General features: G+C 34.9%; 1 long non-coding RNA gene across 1 annotated transcript in view; it reads left to right on the forward strand.

The window, feature by feature from the left end:
• LOC111098997 overlaps nt 1-1,853 on the forward strand; it is a 44,851-nt gene extending 42,998 nt beyond the window's left edge. The window contains exon 3 of the long non-coding RNA XR_005370328.1: nt 1,600-1,853. This is a non-coding gene — a long non-coding RNA (uncharacterized LOC111098997). The remainder of the gene's footprint in view (nt 1-1,599) is intronic.
• The last annotated feature ends 7,549 nt before the right edge of the window (nt 1,854-9,402 follow it).

Below are 9,402 nucleotides of genomic sequence, written 5' to 3' on the forward strand. Positions count from 1 at the left end.
TTTCCATGTAACTTAGTTACATTCACATAGTTATATTCCTGGTTAAATACCACTTATGTAGCCCTCCATACCTTGTTCATGCAGCTTAATTAACACTATCTAAATCTCAGTTACTTCTATACTTTCGGTATCCTTAATTCTCTGATGTCCGTTGTAACAGTCAAGGGAGGAGAGCCTTTAGCCTTTCAACAAACAATACACTGCAATACAAAATTTTCCAATATACCATTTTAAAAAATAAGTTATGTCAATGCATAAAATCATAGCATAGAATAGATAGGAGTAACAATAAAGATCCTATTACAGTTTAGCAAATTCCTCTCAAAGATAAGAAAACTAAGGTTACCGTGGTTACCTAAGTTTAGAATGAGTTTACTCCTTTTTTATGATTTTTATTTATTTATTCATGAGAGACACACGCATACACACACACACAGAGGCAGAGACACGGGCAGAGGGAGAAGCAGGCTCCATTCAGGAAGCCCAACATGGGACTCGATCTGGGGTCCCCAGGGTCATGCTCTGGGCTGAAGGGTTAGGGGTTAGGCTAAACCACTGAGCCACCCGGGCTGCCCTAGTTTTCTCTTTGGTTCTGATTGACCAGTAGTGGAAGAATGCAAGTGTGTTCTATTTCATTTAAATAAAGAAATTACTAACTCAGCCTTAATCAGTGGATATTCTTTTTTGTGTACTTAAATAAAAATAATATTGATAGTCTAAAAATCACTCATTTATAGAGCCTAAAATTAGAAGATGAACCTTTCTAAGTTATTGTGGGAAAAATACAGACTTAAGGCACAGGCTATTAAAGTGGGGTATGCTCATTAAAGAAGGGACACATGATGATTCATTGAGGAGTGAACAGAATATAGTATATATATATAACAAGTATATAATTGTGCATATTTGTACATATTGTGCTTTAATTTTATTCTTTTCAAAATACTATTTTTGATATATATTGATATAATGGTACTTATAAATAAATTGCATATACTTAAGGTACATCTTAAAAAATGTTTTGTCATAGGTATGAAATATTCTTAGAGTTTGAATATTGCTAATCTACAGAAAAATATAATGCAATATATACCAGTATATACCAATATATATGCTCCTCTATACTATTTAACTAAATAGCACAGTTGCTTTTAAGTAAGCTCTGTGGAATATAGGGTACCAAAAAAGGGAAAATATTTGACAGAAAATGCTAATGAGTAAGTAATTAGAATGAAAGACTGGAAGAGAAAAGGGTGATGGAAATAAAGGAGATAAATAGAAAAGTAAAAACAAAACAAAACAAAACAGTAAGTCTATATAGTTCATTGTTAGGATACATATTTTAGGAAACATTAAAAATATATGTTTTAAGTATCTCTGGAGCTGAATAGATAATATACAAGTTTCCATGTTTCACTCCAAGCCACAGGTGGAATTTATGAAAGTCATGATTTCACATATTAATCAGTATATATACACAGTATACACATATATACAAATACTAGACACACAGGGAAAGTGAGACCTACAGAAAATTTTAACTATGCTACTCAAAATAATCTACATGTTCAATGCAATCCCTATCAACATTTTTCACAGAGCTGAAACAAACACTCCTACTTTGTATGGAACCAGAAAAGACCCTGAATAGCCAAAGTAATGTTGAAAAAGAAAACCAAAACTGGAGGCATCACAATTCTGGACTTCAAACTGTATCACAAAGCTGCAGTCATCAAGACAATATGGTACTGACACAAAAATAGACATACAGATCAATGGAACAGAATAGAAAACCCAGAAATGGACCCTCAATTGATCTTCGACAAAGCTGGAAAGAATATCCAATGGAAAAAAGACAGTCTCTTCAACAAATGGTGTTGGGAAATTTGGACAGCCATTCTTTATGTAGAAGAATGAAACTGGACCACTTATTAGCCATACATACACAAAAATAAAATAAAAATGGATGAAAGACCTAAATGTGAGATAGGAATCCACCCAAATCCTAGAGGAGAACCCAGGCAGCAATGTCTTTGGCCTCTGCTGTAACAACTTCTTGCTAGACACACCTCCAAAGGCAAGAGAAACAAAAGCAAAAGTAGATTATCAGGAATTCATCAAGATAAAAAGCTTTTATACAACTAGGATCAACAAAACTAAAAGGAACCTACAGAATAGAAGAAGATATTTGCAAACGTCTTATCTCAGATAAAGGGCTAGTTTCCAAAATATGTGAAGAATTTAAAAACTTAACAACCAAGAAACAAAAAATCCAGTCAAGAAATGGGTGGAAGACATGAACAGATGTTTCTTCAAAGAAGACATACAAATGGCCTACAGACACATGAAAATAAAACTTTTTTTTTGTAGCTCTTTAAATTAGCTTCTCTACTCACTTCTTGTTAGCATTTAGGAAGCCATTTGTCTCAACATTCATTCCATCAACTGCCTATAAAAATATATTCAGGAATGTAAGTCAAAGCCCCCTTTTACTTAGTTTTCTTGAATCCTACAAGCTCAATCTGAGTGTATTATTTCATGGTGTTAGTGTTTAATGACATCTCTGAGACAGAGGCTTTCTGAAGGTATTTATGATTAAGGCTTATTAGCCTCCACTCCACCTATTTCCAGTCTTTCATCTCTGTTTTTTTAACTATTACCTAAACAGATGTTATAAGATACTACCTGACACTATCCCCTTCTCATCTATGTATCCTCTCTACCTGTGATTCTGAAATGGTAGCTCACGTAAATCCAGAGAATTGTGTGTGAGATGATCATTTTTCTAGGTAAAATAAAACAAATTTCTGGGAAAAAATTTTACAGATTATATGGCCCTTTTCAGAATAAAAATATCCGATTTCAGCCAATTCATGGGAAAAGTGTTGTCAAAAAGAGGCCGAAATGAGCATCTAAATCCTCACCACTGTATTTCCAATCTTCCTTGCCTTTCAGCTAATTCATAGATTCTTCTCTCTGTGGCAATGAGGATACAGTAGAGAAGTAGGGAAGGCAAAGGAGAGGGCTGCCTTCATTTTTAGGGTGGAGACACAAACACTACCAGCAAACTGTGCATATCTGGAGTGTAAACTGGTCAGACCAGCCTCTCGAGCCAGGTGTTTAGAGACCCAAGGGCCTTACTTCCCTATCTCTTTGAAACATTCACTCCTTTTCTTCCTTATGTTCTGTCCTCTTTATCTCCCCTTTTATTCATCACCAAGTCTTCATTTTCCTAATTTATTTTTATAAGTTTATGGTTTCTTTTCCCCTTTTAATTTACTGAACTCATTTTCCCCTAATTTTCTTTCCCTATTTACGTTGCTTACCTTAAATCTCACTTTTCTTTAACATTTTCTCTTCTTCCTATCATTTATTCATATTCTTTTCTATATGAAATTTTTTCATTCTCTGTTTGTCCTCTTGTTCATTGCCACTCCACTATAGCCCATGTCTGTCTTGCCATTATATTTTAAAAACAAAACAAAAACCCTATTGTTGGTTCCTTTCAAACAAAAATGAGTGATAAGTACACTTCCCACCATATTCCATTCTTAACAGTTGGTCTATAAAATAAATTTATAATTCAGTCTTCAGTACTAATCATTTTCTCTTGAGTAGTATCCTTCTTATAGTTTACCAAATCTGAACCACTCATTAATTACTCCCCATTCCCTCATATATATTTTTTCCACATATAAGTGAATCTGATAAAAAAAAGATGCTTTCTCTTTATAAAATAAAGGTAAATCTCTTTAATATCATTCTAAAGAAATGAAATTGTTCAACAAAGTTTCCAAAAATCTGAGTGTAATTTCTGTCAGCATATTGATTGAAGTTTATAAGTTATTTAAGGATAAATTAGTAGTAAGTTTTACATATTAAAAATGTGGATCAAGCTAAAGAACATAATCAAAGATTTAATTGGTACTGATGCTATTGATAAACATATAAAGCACTAAACAAATATATAGGTATTCAGCCAGGAAATTCTTTCATCAGTAAAATTAGATGGTTTAAATTACTTCTAAATTTCCTAACTTTTTAAGCAATGTAATAAGATAGAACTATCCTTACTTTGGAAACCTTTTATGTGATTCTAATGCTTTTGTAGAATGAGTAAGTGTTGGCTCAGCAATTCACTAAATGTTTGATCCTGGGAAAGTCATCTAGCTTTGCTTTCAGAAGGTTGGCTTTTCATCTTTCACATAGAATAACGTGTTGACTCTGACAGGGATACAAGGATCATGATATATAAGGAAGAAGGTAATAATAATAATTTATTTAAGTATGTTTAAACCAAAGTGAACTCTGCAAATATGTAGATGTTAAGAGGTAGCTCTACTAAATAGATATATTGCCATGAGATCCTTTGTCAATGGCTCTAGGGTAAACCCTGGGTGATGGTGGCAACAAAAATTGGAGTGATTAATAGGAGAAATTGTGGCGGTGCAGTAAAGCTTTCATGTAAAACTGCCAATGCAGTCAATCATTTGATATCAAGCTTTTCTCAGTTTTACAACTTTCTCTATCAAAGCTTTGTGTTGTTGAATAATAGAACCATAGGCAAGAGAAGAAACTCTCAAATTTACTGAGCATGGATATTAAGAGATCTGGACTAATCTGCAAAATCATAAAATCTGTTAAGCTTTTTTTTTCTCTGGAGGCTTTAGCCTAACTTTCTGTATCTTTCTCCCTTTCATCCATATTTTATAAGAATAATAAAACATATCATTCATTCTTATGTTCCTTGATTTTAATACCAGATGTCAATTCTGTGAAGGCTCTTGATAATTCTACTTAATTATGATAAGAGAATGAAAGTTTTGTCCACCATTAAAGTAATTCCAAACATCAAGAGCATTAGAGATCTATTAGGGTGGAGGGTAGAAAATGCCACACTGCTGAATTTAGGTTTTTGCCTCTGCTATTCCTACTGAAACTCTGACCTCTATTCCATTGTATTCCAATGCAGCAGATGAAACAGTAGAATAGCTGTGATATCTTCTCTGTTGTCCTCTCCTTGTTTCTGGTAAATATGAATATTACTCCATTCCTTGGAAATTTGAGTCTCCAGGGGTTTTATGTAATTCTCACAAGTAGCCATCCTTCCTCACAAAGGAACCTTAGGTTTTGAGATCTCCTTTAACACTTTACAATACAACGGAGAAAGTGCTTTGGGGACTGGGACTGCCAAGACCCTACTGAATATTTCCAGAGGGAGCTGTTAGAATGTGAGCTAAATTAGGCATATGGAAATACCAGAGCTTTGGAAGGGATAAATATTTTAAAATATGTCATATAGTGCCACACTGGGTTAATTCTGAATTCTAAAATCAAAGTCCTATTGGTAAATGAGATAATAGAAACCTATCTGGAAGCATGTTTATTAGGTCAAAAGTAAATAGAAGGTTAAGAAAACTCATTCATACTTATAATAACCCCTCAAATGTAAATAAATGATGAAATATTTATACATATATATATTTCCATAGATATATATAGATATAGATATATAGATGTCAAGAAAGCAAGCAGGAATAGAATGACAAGGTGAGAAAAGTGAGGTATTTGCCTTAGGCACAAAATTTACCAGGGCACCAAAAACTTTAATAATCAAAATAAGTACCATTTTAATGCAATATTTTAAAAATCACAGTTAATGTGAAAATTGTGAACAGAAAAATGAAATTTTTAAATCAAAATATTAAAATTACAGATATTTCCTTTTGTGTGAAATCCCACTATGGCTCAGCATAACACTCGCTGATCATATCTTTATTTAAAGTTTGGCATTTACTTTCCTCACTGTGGATTTTTTAAAAAGATTTGATTTTTTAAGAAATATTAATTAAAATATTGTTTATCTTTATTACTAAGTTGGGTTTTTTTTTGGTCACTCCCTTAGATTTTACACTCAAGGCAAGTGCTTTCTCATTGTCCATATCACCATGATCTGGCCCTGAAAGCAAATCATGTGGCCAAGTCAATAAATGAGTATGTAAACAATATGCAGAAAAAATATAAATAATGCTCATGAAGACTTTGAAGGCATAATCCTTCTTAGACAGAAGAACCGTTTCCTTAAGGGAAAATGACTTCTCAAATAGGATGTGAAAAGATATATCATGATCTCAGTATTTGTTGTTTATTCACTTTTACTCTGCTCAGCAAAAACAAAAACGAATAACTTTTTATTGCTTTCATTACAGATTATTATTTTTTCATAAAATTATTTTTTATTGGTGTTCAATTTGCCAACATATAAACACCCAGTGCTCATCCCATCAAGTGCCCCCCTCAGTGCCTGTCACCCAGTCACCTCCACCCCCCGCCCACATCCCCTTCCACCACTCCTAGTTAATTTCCCAGAGTTAGGAGTCTTTCATGTTAGAGATTATTTTTTAAAATTTCTTTTTATTGGAGTTCAATTTGCCAACATATAGCATAACACCCAGTGCTCATCCCATCAAGTGCCCTCCTCAATGCCCATCACCCAGTCACCCCAACCCCCTGCATACCTCCCTTTCCACCACCCCTTGTTCATTTCCCAGAGTTAGGAGTTTCTCATGTTCTGTCTCCCTCTCTGATTTTTCCCACTCATTTTCTTTCCTTTCCCCTTTACTCCCTTTCACTATTTTTTATATTCCCCAAATGAATGAGACCATATAATGTTTGTCCTTCTCTTTCATTACATATTATTAAAATTAATTATGGTTTAGAGCAATTAAATGCAAGTTGGTTCTGTTTTTTATATCTGTTTTTATTCTTTTGTTTTAAGGGGAATTCTGAATTTAGGAGTCACTTTACAGTTGAAATAATGCACTCCTATTTTTGTAAACTATAATTCATAATAAAATATGTATTTGTCCTAATCTATTTTCAGCTTAAAAATACAGTAGAAAAAGTAGAAAAAGGAGAGAGAAAAAAAGAGGTAAAGAGAAAGTTAGATTCTTCTGCATGTGGCTGTCCAATGTTCCCAGCACCATTTATTAAAATGACTGTCCTTTTCCCAGTGGATAGTCTTTCCTGCTTTGTTGAATATTAGTTGACCATAGAATGAGGGTCCACTTCTGGATTCTCTATTCTGTTCCATTGATCTGTGTGTCTGTTTTTGTGCCAGGACCACACTGTCTTGATGATCACATCTTTGTAGCACAACCTGAAATCTGGCATTGTGATGCCCCCAGCTCTGGTTTCTTTTTTAATATTCCGCTGGCTATTCAGGGTCTTTTCTGATTCCACACAAATCTTAAGATGATTTGTTCCAACTCTCTGAAGAAAGTCCATGGTATTTTGATAGGGATTGCATTAAATGTGTAAATTGCCCTGGGTAACACAGACATTTTCACAATATTAATTCTTCCATTCCGTGAATGTGGAATATTTTTCCATCTCATTGTGACTTCCTCAATTTCTTTCAGAAGTGTTCTGTAGTTTTTAGTGTATAGATCCTTTCCCTCTTTGGTTAGGTTTATTCCTAGGTATCTTATGCTTTTGTATGCAATTGTAAATGTGATTGACTCCTTAATTTCTCTTTCTTCAGTCTCATTGTTAGTGTATAGAAATGACACTGATTTCTGGGCATTGATTTTGTATCCTGCCACACTGCCAAAATGCTGTATGAGTTCTAGCAACCTTGGGGTGGAGTCTTTTGGGTTTTCTATGTACAGTATCTTGTCATCTGTAAAGAGGGAGAGTTTCACTTCTTCTTTGCCAATTCGAATGCCTTTTATTTCTTTTTGTTGTCTGATTGCTGAGGCTAGGACTTCTAGGACTGTGTTGAATAGCAGTGGTGAGAGTGGACATCCTTGTCCTATTCCTGATCTTAGGGGAAAGACTCTCAGTATTCCTCCATCGAGAATGATATTTGCTGTGGGTTCTTTGTAGATCGCTTTTAAGATGCTGAGGAATATCCTCTCTATCCCTACACTCTTAAGAGTTTTGATTAAATGGATGCTGTATTTTGTCAAATGCTTGTTCTGCATCTATTGAGAAGATCATATGGTTTTTGTTTTTTTTCTTGTTGATGTGATTTTTCAAGTTGATTGTTTTACAAGTGTTGAACCAGCCTTGCATCCCAGGGATAAATTCCACTTGGTCATGGTGAATAATCTTCTTAATGTACTGTTGGATCCTATTGGCTAGTATCTTGTTTAGAATTTTTGCATCTGCGTTCATCAGGGATATTGGTCTATAATTCACCCTTCTGGTAGGGTCTTTGGTTTTGGAATCAACCAACCATTTATGATGCTGGCCTCATAAAACGAATTTGGAAGTATTTCCTCCCTTTCTATCCTTCAGAACAGCTTTAGTAGAATAGGTATGATTTCTTCTTTAAAAATTTGATAGAATTCCCCTGGGAAGCCATCTGGTCCTGGACTTTTGTGTCTTGGGAGGTTTTTGATGGCTGCTTCAATTTATTGGCCTGTTATTGGCCTGTTCAGGGAAAATTGAACGGCCACGTTCAGAAGAATGGAACTAGACCATTCTCTTACACCAGACACAAAGATAAACTCAAAATGGATGAAAGATCTAAATGTGAGAGAAGAATCCATCAAGACCCTAGAGGAGAACACAGGCAACTCCCTTTTTGAACTTGGCCACAGCAACTTCCTGCAAGATACATCTATGAAAGCAAGGGAAACAAAAGCAAAAATGAACTATTGGGACTTAAGATAAAAAGCTGCACAGCAAAAGAAATAGTCAACAAAACTAAAAGACAACCTACAGAATGGGAGAAGATATTTGTAAATGACATATCAGATAAAGGGCTAGTGTCCAAGATCTATAAAGAACTTATTAAACTCAACACCCAAGAAACAAATAATCCAATCATGAAATGGGCAAAAGACATGAACAGAAATTTCAGAGGAAGACATAGACATGACCAACAAGCACATGAGAAAATGCTCCGCATCCCTTGCCATCAGGGAAATACAAATCAAAACCACAGTTAGATACCCAATGGTCACACCAGTGAGAATGGGGAAAATTAACAAGGCAGGAAACATCAAATGTTGGAGAGGATGTGGAGAAAGGGGAACCCTCTTGCACTGTTGGTGGGAATGTGAACTGGTGCAGGGACTCTGGAAAACTGTGTGGAGGTTCCTCAAAGAGTTAAAAATAGATCTGCCCTACGACCCTGCAATTGCTCTGCTGGGGATTTACCCCAAGATACAGAGGCAGTGAAAAGCTGAGACACCTGCCCCCAAATGTTTATAGCAGCAATGTCCACAATAGCCAAACTGTGGAAGGAGCCTCAGTGTCCATCGAAAGATGAATGGATAAAAAAGATGTAGTGTATAAAGATTTTTTTATTTATTCATTTATGAGAGAGAGAGAGAGAGAAGGCTCCATGCAGGAGCCTGATGTGGGACTTGATCTCTGGTCTCCAGGATCATG

The sequence above is a fragment of the Canis lupus genome, chromosome 15 (assembly GCF_011100685.1).
Source record: "Canis lupus familiaris isolate Mischka breed German Shepherd chromosome 15, alternate assembly UU_Cfam_GSD_1.0, whole genome shotgun sequence".
NCBI lineage: Eukaryota > Metazoa > Chordata > Mammalia > Carnivora > Canidae > Canis > Canis lupus.